This window comes from Taudactylus pleione, unplaced genomic scaffold (genome assembly GCF_031769625.1).
Source record: "Taudactylus pleione unplaced genomic scaffold, aTauple2 ptg000549l, whole genome shotgun sequence".
Lineage (NCBI taxonomy): Eukaryota > Metazoa > Chordata > Amphibia > Anura > Myobatrachidae > Taudactylus > Taudactylus pleione.
In genome coordinates this window covers 455,846-477,110 of record NW_028284951.1, presented here as the reverse complement: position 1 = coordinate 477,110, position 21,265 = coordinate 455,846, and the positions used below count along the sequence as shown (strand labels likewise).

The window sequence follows — 21,265 nt, the reverse complement described above, 5'->3', positions numbered from 1 at the left end:
GTGTTTTGAGAGTGAGGGGACAGCGGGACTGTCTGTATTACGTGCGTCCTGAGAGTGACGGGACAGCGGGACTGTCTGTATTACATGTGTCCTGAGAGTGAGGGGACAGCGGGACTGTCTGTATTACGTGTGTCCTGAGAGTGATGGGACAGTGAAACTGTCTGTATTACATGTGTCCTGAGAGTGAGGGGACACCAGGACTGTCTGTAATACATGTGTCCTGAGATTGAGGGGACACCAGGACTGTCTGTATTACATGTGCCCTAAGAGTGAGGAGACAGCGGGACTGTCTGTATTACATGTGTCCTGAGAGTGAGGACTCCAGGACTGTCTATATTACATGTGTCCTGAGAGTGAGGGGACACCAGGACTGTCTGTATTACATGTGCCCCAAGAGTGAGGGGACAGCGGGACTGTGGACCTCATTCAGAGTCGGTCGTACGCCACCGATGTTCGCTAAACTGCGCATGCGTAAAGTTCGCAATGCACGTGCGCAAACTAGCCGCTATGATCAGAAATTTCTCTCTCCTTGAACACAGCCAGGTCGGTAGTTTGAGTGACAGAATGAGGCGTTTGTGGGTGGTAACGAGGGAATCATTTGCATATCCGGCCCCTTTTCCAGTACGACCGTGCGGCCGCAACGACCGACTCTGAATGAGGTCCTGTGTGTATTACATGTGCCCTGAGAGTGAGGGGACAGTGGGACTGTCTGTATTACATGTGTCCTGAGTGAGGGGACACCAGGAATGTCTGTATTACATGTGTCCTGAGAATGAGGGGACTCCAGGAATGTCTGTATTACATGTGTTCTGAGAGTGAGGGGACACCTGTACTTTCTGTATTACATGTGTCCTGAGAGTGAGGGGACAGTGGGACTGTCTGTATTACATGTGCCCTGAGAGTGAGGGGACACCGGGACTGTCTGTATTACATGTGTCCTGAGATTAAGGGGACACCAGGACTGTCTGTATTACATATGCCCCAAGAGTGAGGGGACAGCGGGACTGTCTGTATTACATGTGTTCTGAGAGTGAGGGGACACCTGTACTGTCTGTATTACATGTGTCCTGAGAGTGAGGGGACTCCTGTACTGTCTGTATTACTTGTGTTCTGAGAGTGAGGGAACTGTTTTTATTACATGTGTCCTGAGAGTGAGGGGACACTGGGACTGTCTGTATTACATGGGCCCTGAGAGAGATGGGACACTGGAACTGTCTGTATTACATGTACCCTGAGAGTGACGGGACACCGGGACTGTCTGTATTACAAGGGCCCTGAGAGAGATGGGACACTGGAACTGTCTGTATTACATGTGTCCTGAGAGTGATGGGACACTGGGACTCTCTGTATTACATGGGCCCTGAGAGAGATGGGACACTGGAACTGTCTGTATTACATGTGTCCTGAGAGTGAGGGGACACGGGACAGTCTGTATTACATGTGTACTGAGAGAGATGGGACACCGGGACTGTCTGTATTACATGTGTCCTGAGAGTGAGGGAACACTGGGACTGTCTGTATTACTTGTACCCTGAAAGTGAGGGGACACCAGGACTGTCTGTATTACATGGGCATTGAGAGAGATGGGACACTGGAACTGTTTGTATTACATGTGTCCTGAGAGTGAGAGGACACTGGAACTGTCTGTATTACATGTGTCCTGAGAGTGAGGGGACACTGGGACTGTCTGTATTACATGGGCCCTAAGAGAGATGGGACACTGGAACTGTCTGTATTACATGTACCCTGAGAGTGAGGGGACACCGGGACTGTCTGTATTACATGGGCCCTGAGAGAGATGGGACACTGGAATTGTCTGTATTACATGTGTCCCTGAGAGTGATGGGACACTGGGACTGTCTGTATTACATGGGCCCTGAGAGAGATGGGACACTGGAACTGTCTGTATTACATGTGTCCTGAGAGTGAGGGGACACTGGGACAGTCTGTAATACATGTGTACTGAGAGAGATGGGACACCGGGACTGTCTGTATTACATGTGTCCTGAGAGTGAGGGAACACTGGGACTGTCTGTATTACTTGTACCCTGAAAGTGAGGGGACACCAGGACTGTCTGTATTACATGGGCATTGAGAGAGATGGGACACTGGAACTGTCTGTATTACATGTGTCCTGAGAGTGAGAGGACACTGGAACTGTCTGTATTACATGTGTCCTGAGAGTGAGGGGACACTGGGACTGTCTGTATTACATGTGTCCTGAGAGTGAGGGGACACTGGGACTGTCTGTATTACATGTGTCCTGAGAGTGAGGGGACACTGGGACTGTCTGTATTACATGTGTCCTGAGAGTGAGGGGACACCAGGACTGTCTGTATTACATGGGCATTGAGAGAGATGGGACACTGGAACTGTCTGTATTACATGTGTCCTGAGAGTGAGAGGACACTGGAACTGTCTGTTTTACATGTGTCCTGAGAGTGAGGGGACACTGGGACTGTCTGTATTACATGTGTCCTGAGAGTGAGGGGACACTGGGACTGTCTGTATTACATGTGTCCTGATGGTGAGGGGACACTGGGACTGTCTGTATTACATGGGCCCTGAGAGCGATGGGACACTGGGACTGTCTGTATTACTTGTACCCTGAGAGTGAGGGGACACCGGGACTGTCTGTATTACATGGGCATTGAGAGAGATGGGACACTGGAACTGTCTGTATTACATGTGTCCTGACAGTGAGGGGACACCAGGAATGTCTGTATTACATGTGTCTTGAGAGTGAGGGGACAGCGGGACTGTCTTTTTTACGTGTGTCCTGAAAGTGAGGGGACACCAGGACTGTCTGTATTACATGGGCATTGAGAGAGATGGGACACTGGAACTGTCTGTATTGCATGTGTCCTGAGAGTGAGAGGACACTGGGACTTTATGTATTACATGTGTCCTGAGAGTGAAGGGACTCCAGGAATGTCTGTATTACATGTGTCCAGAGATTGAGAGGACACCAGCACTGTCTGTATTACAAGTGCCCGAAGAGTGAGGGGACAGCGGGATTGTCTGTATTACATGTGCCCTGAGAGTGAGGGAACACCAGAAATTTCTGTATTTCATGTGTCTTGAGAGTGAGGGGACAGCGGGACGGCCTGTATTACATGTGTCCTGAGAGCGAGGGGACTCCAGGAATGTCTGTATTACATGTGTCCTGAGATTGAGGGGACACCAGGATTGTCTGTATTACATGTGTCCTGAGAGTGAGGGGACTCCAGGAATGTCTGAATTACATGTGTTCTGAGAGTGAGTGGACTCCAGGACTGTCTGTATTACATGTGTCCTGAGATTGAGGGAACACCAGGACTGTCTGTATTACATGTGCCCCAAGAGTGAGGGGACTGTCTGAATTACATGTGTACTGAGAGTGAGAGGACACCAGGACTGTCTGTATTACATGTGCCCTGGGAGTGAAGGGATACCGGGACTCTGCATTACATGTGCTCTGAGAGTGAGGGGACACTGGGACTGTCTGTATTACATGTGTCCTGAGAGTGGGGGACACCAGAAATGTCTGTATTACATGTGTTTTGAGAGTGAGGGGACAGCGGGACTGTCTGTATTACGTGTGTCCTGAGAGTGACGGGACAGCGAGACTGTCTGTATTACATGTGTGCTGAGAGTGAGGGGACAGCGGGACTGTCTGTATTACGTGTGTCCTGAGAATGAGGGGACACCAGGACTGTCTGTATTACATGTGTCCTGAGAGTGAGGGGACACCAGGACTGTCTGTATTACATGTGTCCTAAGAGTGAGGGGACTGTCTGAATTACATGTGTACTGAGAGTGAGAGGACACCAGGACTGTCTGTATTACATGTGCCCTGGGAGTGAAGGGACACCGGGACTCTGCATTACATGTGCTCTGAGAGTGAGGGGACACTGGGACTGTCTGTATTACATGTGTCCTGAGAGTGAGGGGACACCAGAAATGTCTGTATTACATGTGTTTTGAGAGTGAGGGGACAGCGGGACTGTCTGTATTACGTGCGTCCTGAGAGTGACGGGACAGCGGGACTGTCTGTATTACATGTGTCCTGAGAGTGAGGGGACAGCGGGACTGTCTGTATTACGTGTGTCCTGAGAGTGATGGGACAGTGAAACTGTCTGTATTACATGTGTCCTGAGAGTGAGGGGACACCAGGACTGTCTGTAATACATGTGTCCTGAGATTGAGGGGACACCAGGACTGTCTGTATTACATGTGCCCTAAGAGTGAGGAGACAGCGGGACTGTCTGTATTACATGTGTCCTGAGAGTGAGGACTCCAGGACTGTCTATATTACATGTGTCCTGAGAGTGAGGGGACACCAGGACTGTCTGTATTACATGTGCCCCAAGAGTGAGGGGACAGCGGGACTGTGGACCTCATTCAGAGTCGGTCGTACGCCACCGATGTTCGCTAAACTGCGCATGCGTAAAGTTCGCAATGCACGTGCGCAAACTAGCCGCTATGATCAGAAATTTCTCTCTCCTTGAACACAGCCAGGTCGGTAGTTTGAGTGACAGAATGAGGCGTTTGTGGGTGGTAACGAGGGAATCATTTGCATATCCGGCCCCTTTTCCAGTACGACCGTGCGGCCGCAACGACCGACTCTGAATGAGGTCCTGTGTGTATTACATGTGCCCTGAGAGTGAGGGGACAGTGGGACTGTCTGTATTACATGTGTCCTGAGTGAGGGGACACCAGGAATGTCTGTATTACATGTGTCCTGAGAATGAGGGGACTCCAGGAATGTCTGTATTACATGTGTTCTGAGAGTGAGGGGACACCTGTACTTTCTGTATTACATGTGTCCTGAGAGTGAGGGGACAGTGGGACTGTCTGTATTACATGTGCCCTGAGAGTGAGGGGACACCGGGACTGTCTGTATTACATGTGTCCTGAGATTAAGGGGACACCAGGACTGTCTGTATTACATATGCCCCAAGAGTGAGGGGACAGCGGGACTGTCTGTATTACATGTGTTCTGAGAGTGAGGGGACACCTGTACTGTCTGTATTACATGTGTCCTGAGAGTGAGGGGACTCCTGTACTGTCTGTATTACTTGTGTTCTGAGAGTGAGGGAACTGTTTTTATTACATGTGTCCTGAGAGTGAGGGGACACTGGGACTGTCTGTATTACATGGGCCCTGAGAGAGATGGGACACTGGAACTGTCTGTATTACATGTACCCTGAGAGTGACGGGACACCGGGACTGTCTGTATTACAAGGGCCCTGAGAGAGATGGGACACTGGAACTGTCTGTATTACATGTGTCCTGAGAGTGATGGGACACTGGGACTCTCTGTATTACATGGGCCCTGAGAGAGATGGGACACTGGAACTGTCTGTATTACATGTGTCCTGAGAGTGAGGGGACACGGGACAGTCTGTATTACATGTGTACTGAGAGAGATGGGACACCGGGACTGTCTGTATTACATGTGTCCTGAGAGTGAGGGAACACTGGGACTGTCTGTATTACTTGTACCCTGAAAGTGAGGGGACACCAGGACTGTCTGTATTACATGGGCATTGAGAGAGATGGGACACTGGAACTGTTTGTATTACATGTGTCCTGAGAGTGAGAGGACACTGGAACTGTCTGTATTACATGTGTCCTGAGAGTGAGGGGACACTGGGACTGTCTGTATTACATGGGCCCTAAGAGAGATGGGACACTGGAACTGTCTGTATTACATGTACCCTGAGAGTGAGGGGACACCGGGACTGTCTGTATTACATGGGCCCTGAGAGAGATGGGACACTGGAACTGTCTGTATTACATGTGTCCCTGAGAGTGATGGGACACTGGGACTGTCTGTATTACATGGGCCCTGAGAGAGATGGGACACTGGAACTGTCTGTATTACATGTGTCCTGAGAGTGAGGGGACACTGGGACAGTCTGTAATACATGTGTACTGAGAGAGATGGGACACCGGGACTGTCTGTATTACATGTGTCCTGAGAGTGAGGGAACACTGGGACTGTCTGTATTACTTGTACCCTGAAAGTGAGGGGACACCAGGACTGTCTGTATTACATGGGCATTGAGAGAGATGGGACACTGGAACTGTCTGTATTACATGTGTCCTGAGAGTGAGAGGACACTGGAACTGTCTGTATTACATGTGTCCTGAGAGTGAGGGGACACTGGGACTGTCTGTATTACATGTGTCCTGAGAGTGAGGGGACACTGGGACTGTCTGTATTACATGTGTCCTGAGAGTGAGGGGACACTGGGACTGTCTGTATTACATGTGTCCTGAGAGTGAGGGGACACCAGGACTGTCTGTATTACATGGGCATTGAGAGAGATGGGACACTGGAACTGTCTGTATTACATGTGTCCTGAGAGTGAGAGGACACTGGAACTGTCTGTTTTACATGTGTCCTGAGAGTGAGGGGACACTGGGACTGTCTGTATTACATGTGTCCTGAGAGTGAGGGGACACTGGGACTGTCTGTATTACATATGTCCTGATGGTGAGGGGACACTGGGACTGTCTGTATTACATGGGCCCTGAGAGCGATGGGACACTGGGACTGTCTGTATTACTTGTACCCTGAGAGTGAGGGGACACCGGGACTGTCTGTATTACATGGGCATTGAGAGAGATGGGACACTGGAACTGTCTGTATTACATGTGTCCTGACAGTGAGGGGACACCAGCAATGTCTGTATTACATGTGTCTTGAGAGTGAGGGGACAGCGGGACTGTCTTTTTTACGTGTGTCCTGAAAGTGAGGGGACACCAGGACTGTCTGTATTACATGGGCATTGAGAGAGATGGGACACTGGAACTGTCTGTATTGCATGTGTCCTGAGAGTGAGAGGACACTGGGACTTTATGTATTACATGTGTCCTGAGAGTGAAGGGACTCCAGGAATGTCTGTATTACATGTGTCCAGAGATTGAGAGGACACCAGCACTGTCTGTATTACAAGTGCCCGAAGAGTGAGGGGACAGCGGGATTGTCTGTATTACATGTGCCCTGAGAGTGAGGGAACACCAGAAATTTCTGTATTTCATGTGTCTTGAGAGTGAGGGGACAGCGGGACGGCCTGTATTACATGTGTCCTGAGAGCGAGGGGACTCCAGGAATGTCTGTATTACATGTGTCCTGAGATTGAGGGGACACCAGGATTGTCTGTATTACATGTGTCCTGAGAGTGAGGGGACTCCAGGAATGTCTGAATTACATGTGTTCTGAGAGTGAGTGGACTCCAGGACTGTCTGTATTACATGTGTCCTGAGATTGAGGGAACACGAGGACTGTCTGTATTACATGTGCCCCAAGAGTGAGGGGACAGTGGGACTGTCTGTATTACATGTGTCCTGAGAGTGAGGGGACAGTGGAACTGTCTGTATTACATGTATCCTGAGAGTGATGGGACACCAGGACTGTCTGTATTACATGTGTCCTGAGAGTGAGGGGACTCCAGGAATGTCTGAATTACATGTGTCCTGAGAGTGAGGGGACAGTGGGACTGTCTGTATTACATGTGTCCTGAGAGAGAGGGGACTCCAGGACTGTCTGTATTACATGTGCCCCAAGAGTGAGGAGACAGCGGGACTGTCTGTATTACATGTGTTCTGAGAGTGAGGGGACTCCAGGAATGTCTGTATTACATGTGTCCTGAGATTGAGGGGACACCAGGACTGTCTGTATTACATGTGCCCCAAGAGTGCGGGGACAGTGGGACTGTCTGTATTACATGTGCCCTGAGAGTGAGGGGACACTGGGACTGTCTGTATTACAAGTGTCCTGAGATTAAGGGGACACCAGGCCCCAAGAGTGAGGGGACAGTGGGACTGTCTGTATTACATGTGCCCTGAGAGTGAGAGGACACTAGAACTGTCTGTATTACATGTGTCCTGAGAGTGAGAGGACACTGGGACTGTCTGTATTACATGTGTCCTGAGAGAGATGGGACACCTGGACTGTCTGTAGTACATGTGTACTGATAGTGAGGGGACACTGGGACTGTCTGTATTACTTGTACCCTGAAAGTGAGGGGACACCAGGACTGTCTGTATTACATGGGCATTGAGAGAGATGGGACACTGGAACTGTCTGTATTACATGTGTCCTGACAGTGAGGGGACACCAGGAATGTCTGTATTACATGTGTCTTGAAAGTGAGGGGACAGCGGGACTGTCTTTTTAACGTGTGTCCTGAGAGTGAGGGGACAGCGGGACTGTCTGTATTACATGTGTCCTGAGAGTGAGGGGACACTGGGACTTTATGTATTACATGTGTCCTGAGAGTGAAGGGACTCCAGGAATGTCTGTATTACATGTCTCCAGAGATTGAGGGGACACCAGCACTATCTGTATTACATGTGCACCAAGAGTGAGGGGACAGCGGGACTGTCTGTATTACATGTGCCCTGAGAGTGAGGGGACACCGGGACTGTCTGTATTACATGTGTCCTGAGAGTGAGGGGACACCAGGAAAGTCTGTATTACATGTGTCTTGAGAGTGAGGGGACAGCGGGACTGTCTGTATTACATGTGTCCTGAGAGTGAGGGGACAGTGGGACTGTCTGTATTACAAATGTCCTGAGAGTGAGGGGACACCTGTACTGTCTGTATTACATGTGTCCTGAGAGTGAGGGGACACCTGTACTGTCTGAATTACCTGTGTACTGAGAGTGAGAGGACACCAGGACTGTCTGTATTACATATGTCCAGAGAGTGAAGGGACACCGGGACTGTCTGTATTACATGTGTCTTGAGAGTGAGGGGACAGCGGTACTGTCTGTATTACGTGTGTCCTGAGAGTGAGGGGACACTGGGACTGTCTGTATTACATGGGCCCTGAGAGAGATGGGACACTGGAACTGTCTGTATTACATGTGTCCTGAGAGTGAGGGGACACTGGGACAGTCTGTATTACATGTGTGCTGAGAGAGATGGGACACCGGGACTGTCTGTATTACATGTGTCCTGAGAGTGAGGGAACACTGGGACTGTCTGTATTACTTGTACCCTGAAAGTGAGGGGACACCAGGACTGTCTGTATTACATGGGCATTGAGAGAGATGGGACACTGGAACTGTCTGTATTACATGTGTCCTGAGAGTGAGAGGACACTGGAACTGTCTATTACATGTGTCCTGAGAGTGAGGGGACACTGGGACTGTCTGTATTACATGTGTCCTGAGAGAGATGGGACACCGGGACAGTCCTGATGTGTCCTGATAGTGAGGGGACACTGGGACTGTCTGTATTACATGGGCCCTGAGAGCGATGGGACACTGGGACTGTCTGTATTACTTGTACCCTGAGAGTGAGGGGACACCAGGACTGTCTCTATTACATGGGCATTGAGAGAGATGGGACAGTGGGACTGTCTGTATTACATGTGTCCTGACAGTGAGGGGACAGAGGGACTGTCTGTATTACATGTGTCCTGAAAGTGAGGGGACAGTGGGACAGTCTGTATTACATGTATCCTGAGAGAGAGAGGACACCTGTACGGGCTGTATTACATGTGTACTGAGAGTGAGGGGACACCTGTACTGTCTGTATTACTTGTGTTCTGAGAGTGAGGGAATTGTTTTTATTACATGTGTCCTGAGAGTGAGGGGACACCGGGACTGTCTGTATTACATGGGCCCTGAGAGAGATGGGACACTGGAACTGTCTGTATCACATGTGTCCTGAGAGTGAGGGGACACTGGAACTGTCTGAATTACATGTGTCCTGAGAGTGAGGGGACACTGGGACTGTCTGTATTACATGTGTCCTGAGAGAGATGGGACACCGGGACTGTCCTGATGTGTCCTGATAGTGAGGGGACACTGGGACTGTCTGTATTACATGGGCCCTGAGAGCGATAGGACACTGGGACTGTCTGTATTACTTGTACCCTGAGAGTGAGGGGACACTGGGACTGTCTGTATTACATGGGCCTTGAGAGAGATGGGACACTGGGACTGTCTGTATTACTTGTACCCTGGGAGTGAGGGGACACCAGGACTGTCTGTATTACATGGGCATTGAGAGAGATGGGACACTGGAACTGTCTGTATTACATGTGTCTTGAGAGTGAGGGGACACTGGGACTTTATGTATTACATGTGTCCTGAGAGTGAAGGGACTCCAGGAATGTCTGTATTACATGTGTCCAGAGATTGAGGGGACACCAGCACTGTCTGTATTACATGGGCCCCAAGAGTGAGGGGACAGCGGGACTGTCTGTATTACATGTGCCCTGAGAGTGAGGGAACACCAGAAATTTCTGTATTACATGTGTCTTGAGAGTGAGGGGACAGCGGGACTGTCTGTATTACATGTGTCCTGAGAGTGAGGGGACAGCGGGACTGTCTGTATTACGTGTGTCCTGAGAGTGACGGGACAGCGGGACTGTCTGTATTACATGTGTCCTGAGAGTGAGAGGACACTGGAACTGTCTGTATTACATGTGTCCTGAGAGTGAGGGGACACTGGGACTGTCTGTATTACATGTGTCCTGAGAGAGATGGGACACCGGGACTGTCTGTATTACATGTGTCCTGATAGTGAGGGGACACTGGGACTGTCTGTATTACATTGGCCCTGAGAGCGATGGGACACTGGGACTGTCTGTATTACTTGTACCCTGAGAGTGAGGGGACACCAGGACTGTCTGTATTACATGGGCATTGAGAGAGATGGGACACTGGAACTGTCTGTATTACATGTGTCCTGACAGTGAGGAGACACCAGGAATGTCTGTATTACATGTGTCTTGAGAGTGAGGGGACAGCGGGACTGTCTGTTTTACGTGTGTCCTGAGAGTGAGGGGACAGCGGGACTGTCTGTATTACATGTGTCCTGAGAGTGAGGGGACACTGGGACTTTATGTATTACATGTGTCCTGAGAGTGAAAGGACTCCAGGAATGTCTGTATTACATGTGTCCAGAGATTGAGGGGACACCAGCACTGTCTATATTACATGGGCCCCAAGAGTGAGGGGACAGCGGGACTGTCTGTATTACATGTGCCCTGAGAGTGAGGGAACACCAGAAATTTCTGTATTACATGTGTCTTGAGAGTGAGGGGACAGCGGGACTGTCTGTATTACGTGTGTCCTGAGAGTGACGGGACAGTGGGACTGTCTGTATTACATGTGTCCTGAGAATGAGGGGACACCAGGACTGTCTGTATTACATGTGTCCTCAGAGTGAGGGAACCGTGGAACTGTCTGTATTACATGTGTCCTGAGAGTGAGGGGACACCAGAAATGTCTGTATTACATGTGTCCTGAGAGTGAGGGGACAGTGGAACAGTCTGTATTACATGTGTCATGAGAGTGAGGGGACACCAGGACTGTCTGTAATACATGTGTTCTGAGAGTGAGTGGACTCCAGGACTGTCTGTATTACATGTGTCCTGAGATTGAGGGGACACCAGGACTGTCTGCATTACATGTGCCCCAAGAGTGAGGAGACAGCGGGACTGTCTGTATTACATGTGTCCTGAGAGCGAGGGGACTCCAGGAATGTCTGTATTACATGTGTCCTGAGATTGAGGTGACACCAGGATTGTCTGTATTACATGTGCCCCAAGAGTGAGGGGACAGTGGGACTGTCTGTATTACATGTGCCCTGAGAGTGAGGGGACAGTGGGACTGTCTGTATTACATGTGTCCTGAGATTGAGGGGACACCAGGACTGTCTGCATTACATGTGCCCCAAGAGTGAGGAGACAGCGGGACTGTCTGTATTACATGTGTCCTGAGAGCGAGGGGACTCCAGGAATGTCTGTATTACATGTGTCCTGAGATTGAGGTGACACCAGGATTGTCTGTATTACATGTGCCCCAAGAGTGAGGGGACAGTGGGACTGTCTGTATTACATGTGCCCTGAGAGTGAGGGGACAGTGGGACTGTCTGTATTACATGTGTCCTGACAGTGAGGGGACAGTGGAACTGTCTGTATTACATATGTCCTGAGAGTATTGGGACACCAGAACTGTCTGTATTACATGTGTCCTGAGATTGAGGGGACACCAGGACTGTCTGTATTACATGTGCCCCAAGAGTGAGGGGACAGTGGGACTGTCTGTATTACATGTGCCCTGAGAGTGAGGGGACACTGGGACTGTCTGTATTACATGTGTCCTGATATTAAGGGGACACCAGGCCCCAAGAGAGAGGGGACAGTGGGACTGTCTGTATTACATGTGCCCTGAGAGTGAGGGGACAGTGGGACTGTCTGTATTACATGTGCCCTGAGAGTGAGAGGACACTAGAACTGTCTGTATTACATGTGTCCTGAGAGTGAGGGGACACTGGGACTGTCTGTATTACATGTGTCCTGAGAGAGATGGGACACCTGGACTGTCTGTAGTACATGTGTCCTGATAGTGAGGGGACACTCGGACTGTCTGTATTACTTGTACCCTGAAAGTGAGGGGACACCAGGACTCTCTGTATTACATGGGCATTGAGAGAGATGGGACACTGGAACTGTCTGTATTACATGTGTCCTGACAGTGAGGGGACACCATGAATGTCTGTATTACATGTGTCTTGAGAGTGAGGGGACAGCGGGACTGTCTTTTTTACGTGTGTCCTGAGAGTGAGGGGACAGCGGGATTGTCTGTATTACATGTGTCCTGAGAGTGAGGGGACACTGGGACTTTATGTATTACATGTGTCCTGAGAGTGAAGGGACTCCAGGAATGTCTGTATTACATGTGTCCAGAGACTGAGGGGACACCAGCACTGTCTGTATTACATGTGCACCAAGAGTGAGGGGACATCGGGACTGTCTGTATTACATGTGCCCTGAGAGTGAGGGGACACCGGGACTGTCTGTATTACATGTGTCCTGAGAGTGAGGGGACACCAGGAAAGTCTGTATTACATGTGTCTTGAGAGTGAGGGGACAGCGGAACTGTCTGTATTACATGTGTCCTGAGAGTGAGGGGACAGTGAGACTGTCTGTATTACAAATGTCCTGAGAGTGAGAGGACACTTGTACTGTCTGTATTACATGTGTCCTGAGAGTGAGGGGACACCTGTACTGTATGAATTACCTGTGTACTGAGAGTGAGAGGACACCAGGACTGTCTGTATTACATATGTCCTGAGAGTGAAGGGACACCGGGACTGTCTGTATTACATGTGTCTTGAGAGTGAGGGGACAGCGGTACTGTCTGTATTACGTGTGTCCTGAGAGTGAGGGGACAGAGGGACTGTCTGTATTACATGGGCCCTGAGAGAGATGGGACACTGGAACTGTCTGTATTACATGTGTCCTGAGAGTGATGGGACACTGGGACTGTCTGTATTACATGGGCCCTGAGAGAGATGGGACACTGGAACTGTCTGTATTACATGTGTCCTGAGAGTGAGGGGACACTGGGACAGTCTGTATTACATGTGTACTGAGAGAGATGGGACACCGGGACTGTCTGTATTACATGTGTCCTGACAGTGAGGGAACACTGGGACTGTCTGTATTACTTGTACCCTGAAAGTGAGGGGACACCAGGACTGTCTGTATTACATGGGCATTGAGAGAGATGGGACAGTGGGACTGTCTGTATTACATGTGTCCTGACAGTGAGGGGACAGAGGGACTGTCTGTATTACATGTGTCCTGAGAGTGAGAGGACACTGGAACTGTCTGTATTACATGTGTCCTGAGAGTGAGGGGACACTGGGACTGTCTGTATTACATGTGTCCTGAGAGAGATGGGACACCGGAACTGTCCTGATGTGTCCTGATAGTGAGGGGTCACTGGGACTGTCTGTATTACATGGGCCCTGAGAGCGATGGGACACTGGGACTGTCTGTGTTACTTGTACCCTGAGAGTGAGGGGACACCAGGACTGTCTGTATTACATGGGCATTGAGAGAGATGGGACACTGGAACTGTCTGTATTACATGTGTCCTGACAGTGAGGAGACACCAGGCATGTCTGTATTACATGTGTCTTGAGAGTGAGGGGACAGCGGGACTGTCTGTTTTACATGTGCCCCAAGAGTGAGGGGACAGCGGGACTGTCTGTATTACATGTGTCCTGAGAGTGAGGGGACAGTGGGACTGTCTGTATTACATGTGTCCTGAGAGTGAGGGGACAGAGGGACTGTCTGTATTACATGTGTCCTGAGAGTGAGGGTACAGTGGGACAGTCTGTATTACATGTATCCTGAGAGTGAGAGGACACCTGAACGGGCTGTATTACATGTGTACTGAGAGTGAGGGGACACCTGTACTGTCTGTATTACTTGTGTTCTGAGAGTGAGGGAATTGTTTTTATTACATGTGTCCTGAGAGTGAGGGGACACCGGGACTGTCTGTATTACATGGGCCCTGAGAGAGATGGGACACTGGAACTGTCTGTATCACATGTGTCCTGAGAGTGAGGGGACACTGGAACTGTCTGAATTACATGTGTCCTGAGAGTGAGGGGACACTGGGACTGTCTGTATTACATGGGCTCTGAGAAAGATGGGACACTGGAACTGTCTGTATTACATGTGTCCTGAGAGTGAGGGGACACTGGGACTGTCTGTATTACATGGGCCTTGAGAGAGATGGGACACTGGGACTGTCTGTATTACTTGTACCCTGGAAGTGAGGGGACACCAGGACTGTCTGTATTACATGGGCATTGAGAGAGATGGGACACTGGAACTGTCTGTATTACATGTGTCTTGAGAGTGAGGGGACACTGGGACTTTATGTATTACATGTGTCCTGAGAGAGATGGGACACCGGGACTGTCCTGATGTGTCCTGATAGTGAGGGGACACTGGGACTGTCTGTATTACATGGGCCCTGAGAGCGATGGGAAACTGGGACTGTCTGTATTACTTGTACCCTGAGAGTGAGGGGACACCAGGACTGTCTGTATTACATGGGCATTGAGAGAGATGGGACACTGGAACTGTCTGTATTACATGAGTCCTGACAGTGAGGAGACACCAGGAATGTCTGTATTACATGTGTCTTGAGAGTGAGGGGACAGCGACACTGTCTGTTTTATGTGTGTCCTGAGAGTGAGGGGACAGCGGGACTGTCTGTATTACATGTGTCCTGAGAGTGAAGGGACTCCAGGAATGTCTGTATTACATGTGTCCAGAGATTGAGGGGACACCAGCACTGTCTGTATTACATGTGCCCCAAGAGTGAGGGGACAGCGGGACTGTCTGTATTACATGTGCCCTGAGAGTGTGGGAACACCAGAAATTTCTGTATTACATGTGTCTTGAGAGTGAGGGGACAGCGGGACTGTCTGTATTACATGTGTCCTCAGAGTGAGGAGACAGCGGGACTGTCTGTATTACGTGTGTCCTGAGAGTGACGGGACAGCGGGACTGTCTGTATTACATGTGTTCTGAGAGTGAGTGGACTCCAGGACTGTCTGTATTACATGTGTCCTGAGAGTGAGGGAACCGTGGAACTGTCTGTATTACATGTGTCCGGAGAGTGAGGGGACACCAGAAATGTCTGTATTACATGTGTCCTGAGAGTGAGGGGACAGTGGAACTGTCTGTATTACATGTGTCCTGAGAGTGAGGGGACACCAGGACTGTCTGTAATACATGTGTTCTGAGAGTGAGTGGACTCCAGGACTGTCTGTATTACATGTGTCCTGAGATTGAGGGGACACCAGGACTGTCTGCATTACATGTGCCCCAAGAGTGAGGAGACAGCGGGACTGTCTGTATTACATGTGTCCTGAGAGCGAGGGGACTCCAGGAATGTCTGTATTACATGTGTCCTGAGATTGAGGTGACACCAGGATTGTCTGTATTACATGTGCCCCAAGAGTGAGGGGACAGTGGGACTGTCTGTATTACATGTGCCCTGAGAGTGAGGGGACAGTGGGACTGTCTGTATTACATGTGTCCTGAGAGTGAGGGGACAGTGGAACTGTCTGTATTACATGTGTCCTGAGAGTATTGTGACACCAGGACTGTCTGTAGTACATGTGTCCTGAGAGTGAGGGGACTCCAGGAATGTCTGAATTACATGTGTCCTGAGAGTGAGGGGACAGTGGGACTGTCTGTATTACATGTGTCCTGAGAGAGAGGGGACTCCAGGACTGTCTGTATTACATGTGCCCCAAGAGTGAGGAGACAGCGGGACTGTCTGTATTACATGTGTCCTGAGAGTGAGGGGACTCCAGGAATGTCTGTATTACATGTGTCCTGAGATTGAGGGGACACCAGGACTGTCTGTATTACATGTGCCCCAAGAGTGAGGGGACAGTGGGACTGTCTGTATTACATGTGCCCTGAGAGTGAGGGGACACTAGGACTGTCTGTATTACATGTGTCCTGATATTAAGGGGACACCAGGCCCCAAGAGAGAGGGGACAGTGGGACTGTCTGTATTACATGTGCCCTGAGAGTGAGGGGACACTGGGACTGTCTGTATTACATGTGCCCTGAGAGTGAGAGGACAGTGGGACTGTCTGTATTACATGTGTCCTGAGAGTGAGGGGACAGTGGAACTTTCTGTATTACATGTGTCCTGAGAGTGACGGGACACCAGGACTGTCTGTATTACATGTGTCCTGAGAGTGAGGGGACTCCAGGAATGTCTGAATTACATGTGTCCTGAGAGTGAGGGGACAGTGGGACTGTCTGTATTACATGTGTCCTGAGAGAGAGGGGACTCCGGGACTGTCTGTATTACATGTGCCCCAAGAGTGAGGAGACAGCAGGACTGTCTGTATTACATGTGTCCTGAGAGTGAGGGGACTCCAGGAATGTCTGTATTACATGTGTCCTGAGATTGAGTGGACACCAGGACTGTCTGTATTACATGTGCCCCAAGAGTGAGGGGACAGCGGGACTGTCTGTATTACATGTGTCCTGAGAGTGAGGGGACACCGGGCCTGTCTGTATTACATGTGTCCTGAGATTAAGGGGACACCAGGACTGTCTGTATTACATGTGCCCCAAGAGTGAGGGGACAGCGGGACTGTCTGTATTACATGTGTCCTGAGAGTGAGGGGACAGTGGGACTGTCTGTATTACATGTGTCCTGAGAGTGAGGGGACAGTCTGTATTACATGTATCCTGAGAGTGCGAGGACACCTGTACTGGCTGTTTTACATGTGTCCTGAGAGTGAGGGGACACCTGTACTGTCTGTATTACTTGTGTTCTGAGAGTGAGGGAATTGTTTTTATTACATGTTTCCTGAGAGTGAGGGGACACCGGGACTGTCTGTATTACATGGGCCCTGAGAGAGATGGGACACTGGAACTGTCTGTATCACATGTGTCCTGGGAGTGAGGGGACACTGGAACTGTCTGAATTACATGTGTCCTGAGAGTGAGGGGACACTGGGACTGTCTGTATTACATGGGCTCTAAGAAAGATGGGACACTGGAACTGTCTGTATTACATGTGTCCTGAGAGTGAGGGGACACTGGGACTGTCTGTATTATATGGGCCTTGAGAGAGATGGGACACTGGGACTGTCTGTATTACTTGTACCCTGGGAGTGAGGGGACACCAGGACTGTCTGTATTACATGGGCATTGAGAGAGATGGGACACTGGAACTGTCTGTATTACGTGTGTCCTGAGAGTGACGGGACAGCGGGATTGTCTGTATTACATGTGTCCTGAGAATGAGGGGACACCAGGACTGTCTGTATTACATGTGTCCTGAGAGTGAGGGGACCGTGGAACTGTCTGTATTACATGTGTCCTGAGAGTGAGGGGACACCAGAAATGTCTGTATTACATGTGTCCTGAGAGTGAGAGGACAGTGGAACTGTCTGTATTACATGTGTCCTGAGAGTGAGGGGACACCAGGACTGTCTGTAATACATGTGTTCTGAGAGTGAGTGGACTCCAGGACTGTCTGTATTACATGTGTCCTGAGATTGAGGGGACACCAGGACTGTCTGTATTACATGTGCCCCAAGAGTGAGGAGACAGCGGGACTGTCTGTATTACATGTGTCCTGAGAGTGAGGGGACTCCAGGAATGTCTGTATTACATGTGTCCTGAGATTGAGGGGACACCAGGATTGTCTGTATTACATGTGCCCCAAGAGTGAGGGGTCAGCGGGACTGTCTGTATTACATGTGCCCTGAGAGTGAGTGGACAGTGGGACTGTCTGTATTACATGTGTCCTGAGAGTGAGGGGACAGTGGGACTGTCTGTATTACATGTGTCCTGAGAGAGAGGGGACACCAGGACTGTCTGTATTACATGTGCCCCAAGAGTGAGGGGACAGCGGGACTGTCTGTATTACATATGTCCTGAGAGTGAGGGGACAGTGGGACTGTCTGTATTACTTGTGTCCTGAGAGTGAGGGGACAGTGGGACTGTCTGTATTACATGTGTCCTGAGAGTGAGGGGACAGTGGGACAGTCTGTATTACATGTATCCTGAGAGTGAGAGGACACCTGTACTGGCTGTATTACATGTGTCCTGAGAGTGAGGGGACACCTGTACTGTCTGTATTACTTGTGTTCTGAGAGTAAGGGAATTGTTTTTATTACATGTGTCCTGAGAGTGAGGGGACACCGGGACTGTCTGTATTACATGGGCCCTGAGAGAGATGGGACACTGGAACTGTCTGTATCACATGTGTCCTGAGAGTGAGGGGACACTGGAACTGTCTGTATTACATGTGTCCTGAGAGTGAGGGTACACTGGGACTGTCTGTATTACATGGGCCCTGAGAGAGATGGGACACTGGGACTGTCTGTATTACTTGTACCCTGGGAGTGAGGGGACAGCAGGACTGTCTGTATTACATGGGCATTGAGAGAGATGGGACACTGGAACTGTCTGTATTACATGTGTCTTGAGAGTGAGGGGACACCAGGGCAGTCTGTATTACATGTGTTCTGAGAGTGAGTGGACTCGAGGACAGTCTGTATTACATGAGTCCTGAGATTGAGGGGACACCAGGACTGTCTGTATTACATGAGGCCCAAGAGTGAGGGGATAGCGGGACTGTCTGTATTACATGTGTCCTGAGAGTGAGGGGACAGTGGAACTGTCTATATTACATGTGTCCTGAGAGTCTGGGACTCCAGCAATGTCTGTATTACATGTGTTCTGAGAGTGAGGGGACACCGGGACTGTCTGTATTACATGTGTCCTGAGAGTGAGGGGACAGTGAGACTGTCTGTATTACATGTCTCCTGAGAGTGAGGGGACTCCAGGAATGTCTGTATTACATGTGTCCTGAGATTGAGGGGACACCAGGACTGTCTGTATTACATGTGCCCCAAGAGTGAGGGGACAGTGGGACTGTCTGTATTACATGTGCCCTGAGAGTGAGGGGACACTGGGACTGTCTGTATTACATGTGTCCTGAGAGTGAGGGGACAGCGGGACTGTCTGTATTACATGTGTCCTGAGAGTGAGAGAACTGTTTTTATTACATGTGTCCTGAGAGTGAGGGGACACTGGGACTGTCTGTATTACATGGGCCCTGAGAGAGATGGGACACTGGAACTGTCTGTTTTAAATGTGTCCTGAGTGTGAGGGGACACCTGTACTGTCTGTATTACATGTGTCCTGAGAGTGAGGGGACAGTGGGACACATGTCATGCACTAATTTGAGCGCCTCTAGTAATAATATGTGAATGAAAACATACATAACGTCACCCAGACATCTCTGCTGCATTTGTGAATGTCCTGCATTGTGTGACTGCAGAGAGATGTCACTGAGTCACACGTTACTGCTGCTTCTGTCCCAGCCAGAGGCTAAACATTTCCAAAGTCTCAGTTACTCAGAAAATAAGTAAAGAAAGCTGATATTTGCTGTAATAATAAGTGAAACAAGTAAATGACTAGAAAGTGACACAAATATTGTTAAATTTATCAATTTCCTTTTGTGCGTTCATAAAGAGGACTGATCCCTCCCAGTAAACCAAAATACAGTCAGTAATGTAATAATCTGCAGAATATATCTTTATAGTTCTGTCAGGGGGTAGATGGGAAAGAGCAATGTTCTGCAGATCAGTACAGAGGTCGGTAATGTAATAATCTATGGAATATATCTGTCATGAGGTAGATGGGACACAGCAAAGTTCTGCAGATCACTATAGAGGTCCATCATGTAATAATATGCAGCATATATCACAATGAATCTGTCATGAGTAGATGGAACAGAGCAATGTTCTGCAGATCACTACAGAGGTCATTAATGTCATAATCTGCAGAATATATAATTATCTATCTGTCAGGGGGTAGATGGGACAGAGCAATGTTCTGCAGATCACTACAGAGGTTAGTAATGTAATAATCTGCAGAATATATCATTATGTATCTGTCAGGGGTAGATGGGACAGAGTAATGTTCTGCAGATCACTGGAGAGGTCAATCATGTAATAATCTGCAGAATATATCACTATGTATCTGTCAGGGGGTAGATGAGACAGAGCAATGTTCTGCAGATCACTAAAGAGGTCAGTCATGTAATCATCTGCAGAATATATCACTATGTACCTGTCAGGGGGTAGATGGGACAGAGCAATGCTCTGCAGATCTCTGAGCAGTTCTCTTACAGTATAACAATAGTTACTCTGGGGTCGCAGAGTGAGGGGAGAGGGGAGAGACTGGAGACACTGACCTGTTGTTGCAGAATTGTGACTTATTCGGTATTTATGAAGCTCATGTCGGATGCGTACGCAGCAATCCTCTCTGTGTCCTTGGATCATGGAATGGACTGTGCAGGTGAGAAGTGCTCACAGCATTATATGACTGTATGACAGTGTATGACTGTATTCCAGCCTTCTCCCTGCCATCTGCTCTCTGCTGCCCCCTCCTGTCAGGATCCCACAGGAAATTTCCATGTAAGACATGAAAGTGTCAGATTCCTGAGTAGGTTCTGCCTCATCCTAATCCTAATAGCCCCCATCAGATCTGTCACTGAGGACCTCAACATAGGATGGGCGCAGAACAGGGGACGTCAGCTGCCAAAGCTGCAAAATAATAATTGTCATACAGAGGATGAGAAATTAGACGACAGTGGATATCAGAAGTGGGGTCACACAGAGATGTGGGGTCACACAGAGATGTGGGGTCACACAGAGATGTGGGGCTGTTATTTGACTGTTTGATTTATTCTTTTTTTTCCCTGAAACATACTGTACTATACTGTACTATACTGTGCGGCACTTTGATTTATTATTCTGTACTATGCTACATTATACTGTAATATACTGTACTATACTGTGCGGCACTTTGATTTATTATTCTGTACTATGCTACATTATACTGTAATATACTGTACTATACTGTGCGGGACTTTGATTTATTATTCTGTACTA

At 49.2% G+C, this 21,265-nt stretch overlaps 1 protein-coding gene across 4 annotated transcripts in view; it reads right to left on the bottom strand.

Moving 5' to 3' along the window:
* The window catches only part of TMEM269 (transmembrane protein 269), a 33,938-nt gene extending 13,264 nt beyond the window's left edge, over positions 1 to 20,674 (bottom strand). For all 4 annotated transcript variants that reach the window (XR_015870130.1, XM_088451472.1, XM_088451475.1 and 1 more), the window contains exon 1: positions 20,566 to 20,674. The gene's annotated coding sequence lies outside the window, so the exon portion shown is untranslated. The remainder of the gene's footprint in view (positions 1 to 20,565) is intronic.
* Positions 20,675 to 21,265: the final 591 nt, after the last annotated feature.